Below are 7,288 nucleotides of genomic sequence, written 5' to 3'. Positions count from 1 at the left end.
ATTTTTTCCAGTACAATGCAAAAAAACCATAAAAATATGTGTGTGTCAAGACGTGGTGGAATCAAGCGCTCGTCAACTTTTGGGCATGTGGAGTTATTGTACATTGTTTTGCTTTTGATGAAAAAATTACCCATCTATCTTATATAGACGTCAAGATATTTGCAATTGAAGGAGGTGGAGGTTGCCTGGTTTCAGAGGTAAAATTAGCTAGAAAATGGCTGCCAAAGTTTGGTGACTATCAGAGCTAGAAAGTCCTTGGAAACTGCAAATTACATTTTTGGTGCCTTTGATCAACATTTTTCAGTAAATTCCACACATAAATGTTTTTAAATGGACGTAAAAGGTGTCACGTGAAACAGAAGAAAAAAATTTTCAAGATTGCCCAACAGCCGTAAAAATGCAGATTCTTTGATTTCATTATTGGGACAAGCGCCTGACTTCACCATGGTGCCTCACATATCGATATTTTTTTGTTATGAGTTTTTATACAAATTTTCTATTTGCTTTTGTGGGACTTTTTAAAATTTTCTCACATTCAAGTCAATGACCTATTTGTTGGGCAGACAAATATATTGCTAACATGCTAGGATAGTGGTCAACATAAAACAGATTCACCTTGGCATCTCTTGTATAATTACCTACAAACACGTAAATTCCACCATCATTTTCCAACTTACTATACAAAAATTATTATGGCCTGAGTTGAGAAAAGACATCAAATTGAAACTTTTTATTTTCAATTTGCTCAAAACTATGATAGTTGTCATAGCCTGTTGATGATATGTTGAATGTCTCTCAAGATGTATCGCTCAGAGCAAATAAGAAAAGTGGAAGTTTAATCGGTAGTTTTGTATTGAGATTCTGCTATGACCAATGTTTAATCTATCTGTAATGGCAGATACTGGCATCAGTGACCCAGGCTTAAAATGGAGTGAAGAAGCTGGCTATTTCAGAGTACTGATGGAAATAAAATAAGGACAAGTATTTTTTCCGGTAATAGGCTTTTGATAACCTCTTATTTAAGACAGCCAATTGTATTGATTTTTAAATCATATAATGAGGATCAAGTGTCCTCTTTTTTGTTCTGAAACTTAAATGATATACAGAAGTGCTTCACATTCTTGACTGATGGTCCCGTCTGCCGTGTGTTAAGAAGATGCTAGTCACAATTGAGGGACAATCATTCTGCCTGGTCCATTATTTCCAGATGCTGCTAATATTTCTGTAGATGTTACATTCCTAGCATTCCAAAGTAGTATTATCTGTTTCTCTGCTCACTGTATTTTTACCATTAAAACTATAGCTTGAGACAGGTCCTATTTGGTTTTTGATGGTTGACTGATGCTGTGGTGTTGTATGTTCCTTCTTTTCTATCAAACATCTTTCGTCCATAACCCTCCTCTTTTTGTTCTTTTTTAGTTTTTGTAGAGGTTTTACGGCGCTCGCAATTGCATAAGGTCATATGAGCACCAAGGGGTGGATGGCATCTGAGACGTCCTTACAGGGAATCAGGCTTACTCTGCTCACTTCTCTTGCTTCAACGGCACAAAGTCTGCTTCGACTATCAAGGCACCGCAAGAGTGTGACAAACATTCAAAAGAAGTAGCGGAAAAAACGACGATAGTAAGGATTAGGAAAGAAAAAGCAGCAGTTCCCTGTTGTAGTTCAGGCACAGTTATAGCATGACATTGATGAATCAGCCGATTTACAATAATTACAGTCGTACTGTGAGTAAGAACATGGTTAATCTCACCCCTCTGGGAATGGCCGAAAGACCCCTCAGTCAGTAGCACCGCCTCGGGGGGTCCTTTTTGTTGTTACTCTTTAGTAACGCGTCTAATCTTGGACATTTATATGACCTATTTGTGTTGCAAGTTGTTAAAAACTCATACTAAAACTGAACTTAATTTTGGTCATGAAAGGCCACTGTTGTACTAAAAATGGGCTGAATGCTTGAACTGTTCGATATGTTGACGATGAGGTTTCAGCTGTGACAAAGTTACAATTTGATCCAGTAGAGACTTCAGAAAAGTCTTTTCAATAATATCTTTTGCCCTATTTTCAGTTGCTAACAGTTTTCAATAGTTTTCCTCTATACAAAGACTTCTACAACTGCTGAGAGATCTTGGAAGTTTTCTGTCCAATAGGGTTTTTCATATTCTGGTATTGCTCTATGTAATTGTATTATCTTTGACTTATAGTCATTACTGTTTCTTGTGTTCTTTTATTGAGTACCTTCAATAGATTATAATGGGCACCTTTTTTGCTTTTAAGTTCTTCAGTCTTAATCACTGTCTTACGGTGAAACAGTGAATGGCTCAATACTCTTGATTTTAAGGTACTTATCTTCACTAAAACACTCTGCATGATCCTACTTTACAGGGTCAGGGAAAACAATTTAGAAATCTTCTTTTGCCTTTTGACAATGGTGTTATGGTGAAATGGGGCCTTCATCATGCCTGGTTCACTGTAAACTTTCCTCTCTGCAAGAATATTGCGAATGCTTTATTTTACATGTGTTTTTTTTGTTGTTGTTTTTTTCTTAAATCTTAACCAGAAGTGTGATAGAGGAAGGCTTGTCACTTGTTGATGGTCACAGTATTGATATTCAGAATCTGTATGATTCTTTACTGCTATCTCATTTACCTGTTATTTTTTTCCCTGTACTTTTTTCATAATCATTACATTTTACCTAATTTTTAAAAAAATTATACCGGAGTATTCTGGAGCAGTTAGTTGAAAACTTAACCAATGCACAAAAGTGTTGGGTTCAAATGTGGTTTAGGGTTGATTTTTTTTTTTCCTTCCAGAGACGCTATATCTCTCAGCCTGATGTCCAAATAAAGAACAAGTAGTGTTTTACTTTATCTTTAGTTACCCCTAAAATACCGTTATGCTACGAAAGTCACTTAAATTTCATGATAGCATTTATTCCTGTGTATTTGAAGTATTCATAGAAAAAATTTCACATTTTTGTTTCCGCTAATTGTTTTTTAATTTGCTTGTTTGTGAGTATTCCTGTGCACGTGATGTGAATTTTGTCAAAATTTTGATTTTTTAACTTCAAGTCACAACTCCAGACTGTCTTTGCTGTGCAGTGTTTTGTTGGCAAGAAGTTTTGTTGTGAGAACTATTTGCTGTACAGAATGTCATTTATTGAGAACCATCTGCTAGTCTTAAGATGGCAGTGTTTTGTCATCTACATGCACACAGCTTTCACATTACCTTCAGTATCGGTCACACAGGTGCAAACAAGGAAACACATTTTATTTCACAGTTGTACATAAAGTAAAGCATGTGTGTCTGGCTTTCAAAAACACGACAGGTCTCTTACAGAACGGTAAAGGGTTTTCATCGACCAATGACTGAACTCACAATCAATGCATGCCCTGTGAGTAAAGGGGCTGTATGTCTTATTGTACAGTAAATAAATATTCATCATGTTAATATTGTAAAGTCAATGTCTTTGTTTCCTTCCAATCCCTTTCAGTGGGTACAATAATGGAACTTGTGATGAACTCATGGGCATTAGGGAGCTATGTGTTTTAAGGTGCAAAGTCCACATACAAAGAGAATGGAAGAAACTAAAATGCATGTCTTTCACTTTTGTATAACTTATTCCACCGAGAAACAAAGGTCAGTTCTGTATATGCGTACATATCATGAGTATTCTTTCTCTTTGAATTGTCTAAATTGTACATGCTGTACAGAATGTCTGCCTGTGATCCAACAGGGCCTATGACCCTGTGAACTCAAGTCTGTGGGCTTTGTTATGTGTCTTGTAGTGTTTCTTATTATGTGAGATCAAATTTGGAAACTGAGTGGTCATTCACATCATTTTGTTTAAATATTGAATTAGGTTGGGTTTTTTGTTCAGTTTTGCCATAGAGATTACTTGTATAAAAATAGTAACATTTTTGTTTCTTTAGAAATAAAATGTAAGCTGTAGCTGACTAAATTTGAAAGCTGGGCTTCTTTAAGTGTGCTGAAGTGCCAAATCAGCAAATTCCTAGTGTTTTCTTTTCTGTTATCCGTCTTTCAAAATGTATACTGATGTGTTGACCGCTTTTAAAATTCTTTGAGCTGATGAAATTTGATTTGAGCAAGTAATTTGTGTATGGTTTGGTACAACTTTTATTTACTAGAAAGCTGTTCAGTTCTACATGTTGGAAATTCTAAAGGTAGTACTTCTACATTTGAAAAAAAAAGCATAACTTCTCATACTGGGGTACTTTAGTAATTTGTTACCTTGCAAAATGAGCTCTCCACATTGTCGTTCGACTGTCCAGGTGGTCAACTGTCTGTCCACACTTTGGGTACTGTTGGAAGTGAACAAAACGCCATTTTAAATTTTGGCATCAAAATGTTTTACTTGGTAAATCGAAAGCCTGATCAGTTACCCCACTTGTGTGAAAAAATCAAACTGAAACTGTGACTTGTTTTTGAATAAAATAGAATTCAAATTTTGGAAGAACACTGTTTTTAAATAGTTTCGCTGTCAAAAAACTTTTTTTCTCGAAACTGCTGTAAATTTTTTTAAAAGGCGGTTTTTTCAGCTTACGGCAGAGTAATGATATATCTTGTTGCTACAGTCGCCTCTGTCAGTCTCTCTTTTTGCTCTTGACATTCTTAATGCTTTTGCCCCGAGTGTCCTTAAAAGGGATAGAAGGGTATGTGGGGATGTACCCCCTTAGAGTTGCATGTGGAAAGTTTAGTTTCATGACATCCCTTCAATCAAGACAGTATGAGGTACATATGGTTGGCTACAATTTTGTTTTTGGTCCTTTTAGCAAAATATTTTTGTCTAGATGCAGTTATCTTTAAAATAAATTAAAATGTTCAATATTTCTGTCAGAACTCCTACTAAAAGAAGTTTTGCTGGTAATTAAAATTTTTTATTGATACAAAAGATTGTGTCCAGTTATGTGAACCTGTCAAGAAGATAGTGATAGTGGACTTTATACGTTACTGCTCTTACTCTCAAATTTATGTTTTGATTTCACTAACACACCCATAAAAAAAAGCATGAAAGAACAGCTGTTGTCTCTCCTGAATGCTGCCAGGTAATACGTTTTTCTCAAAACAGGTGGCTTAACATTTGGGATTGTTAGGGTGTTGGTTCTAGTTGGGACCTGTGTGAATAAAAGACTGTGGCTTAGATACCTGTGGCTGCTATTGATGCCTTTACTCCAGGCTAAACTCTACAATCCTTGTATGATGCTGGGTTCAAGCTCTAGTTATACTAAATGTCTTCAGTAGCCTGGTTGTGATGATTCATAAGTTATGTCAGCAGGTTGAGAATGTAAAGACCTCTTGGCTTTCATTTTATATGTTAAAGATAAAACTCCTCACACATGCGAATTTTTTGTTCTATTAGCTGTAATTTTTTTTTTTTTTACTTTTGATATTTTTCTAATTAGTTTTGTTGACATGTTGAGCTCTTGATAAGTACTGAATTCCATAAGTAGAAAAGACTCTGAAGACTTACAAAATATTCTTTGCTGTTTCAGTTTTGTGGTAATTCCAGGAGGTGTGAGAGGAAGTTATACTTGGAGTAGCTGGTCCTGAGATTACCTAAAAAGCAGTTCTATCTGCAGCATGATGTTGCACTCCCCCAGTCAGTATTTTTTGGTGGAACCATTAACTTTATCAGCTTCAATATATCTCTGGGTACACGCCATAGATATTTCTTTCGATCTCATTTATAACATGCAGTCTTTGTAATTTTGGAAAGTTATGGTTTGATGAAAAATTTTAATCAATAGGTACAATTTATTTTATATGACCTGAAGGCATTTTCCTGAACTGCTCTGCAAGTGGCTGTTGTTAATATGATATGGTTTGAAAATTTTTAGTACATGAAAACACTTTTTCTTTTGTCCCTTCAATGATGTTGTAGTTATAAAATGCTTATTGCTTGGGACCCAAACAGTTTGTGCATCTCATTGATTGGCATCCCTCTTTGTCTGGCACTGTTTGAATTGTAGTGAAGAGCAGGTGGCAGGAGCAAAAAAAGTACGGAGATATGTTATTTTTCTAGATTTTTTTTTCTTCCTGCTTGACTTTTTTAACACTTTGCAGTCACGCAGCCTGCAGTACAAAATACCCCATGTGACTGGAATGGATACTTTTCACCTGCACATTATTTCGCCAAGTGACTGCAAAGTAAATATTTACTCTGTGGTCTGTTATAAAGTCTCAAATGTATCAAACAGAATAGAAAAACAGAAGCTCCTCAAAAGTGAATTGAGAGTCTGCGCACTTTACTCCCTATAGTGAAAAATTCCTCTACCTCACATCAAATCTTTTGTTTTGTAAAAAGTAATTCTTGATCAAAAGGGGATTGTTTTTGCTTAATTAAATAAGGCTGAAAAGTAAGATTGACATAGGTTCAACATTTTGAGTACAGTGCAGCTGGGCTGTTTACTCAGCCCTTTGAGAACAAGATGGTAATGTTCCATTTTTTTATGTCAATTGTTGCCTCACTGAAGCTTCAGCATGACCGCAGTGATTGGAAATGGGTTTGTTGTTTTTAATTTTCATGGAGGAAGTTCTGAGATTCTTTTTTCTAGAGATCTCCCTGCCTATTTTGTATGTATGTTTAATTCCATGCTTATGTCCCTTCAACTTGGAGATTGAAATGCTGAAATCGTAATCTTGGCGCCTGTTACCTACATCAATGATATTTTTTGTCTTTGAATGCCACCAGCAATGCAATTTTGTTGTGAGTAATGGCTGCCATTTTCGTGTCAATTCCTACTCTTCCTACTTATGTATCTCTTCATGAAATCTCATACTGTATACAGAGAATATTCTGGAGGCGCCTGCCTGTCATGTGATATTGCAAAACATCTCAGCTTTATTGGTTTTTGTGTCTGCATTTTCCTCTTCTACCTGCATTTCCATGCAGGTCTAAGAAATTGAGGAGCATACTACTGTATCAAATGTTTTTTTAAATGTGCGGAAAGTGGAATTTTAATATTTGCTTATTTGATGGTTACTTGTGAGTAGTTTCCAAGATTGTATCTAAGATTGAATAACCAAATGCATAGGATTTATCATATTATCTAATAGCTCTTCTGTTTGGCCAAACACACAAGGGGGTGCTTATTAGGAAGGGTGGTCATAACTTAAGCCATTATTTTAGAGTTGTGAGAAAATATTCACTGTATTCTGAGAGAGCTTCATTCTGTGGTTTCTGCATTGTAGTTATACGTCTTTTAAAAGCGTAGTATAAATAAATATATCTTCCTGAATTGCAAATTTCTGCCAGTAGTCAATTTATGGA

The sequence above is a fragment of the Aplysia californica genome, unplaced genomic scaffold, assembly GCF_000002075.1.
Source record: "Aplysia californica isolate F4 #8 unplaced genomic scaffold, AplCal3.0 scaffold00015, whole genome shotgun sequence".
Classification (NCBI taxonomy): domain Eukaryota; kingdom Metazoa; phylum Mollusca; class Gastropoda; order Aplysiida; family Aplysiidae; genus Aplysia; species Aplysia californica.
The sequence above is the reverse complement of the archived record's forward strand: the minus strand, read 5'-3'. Positions refer to the sequence as shown.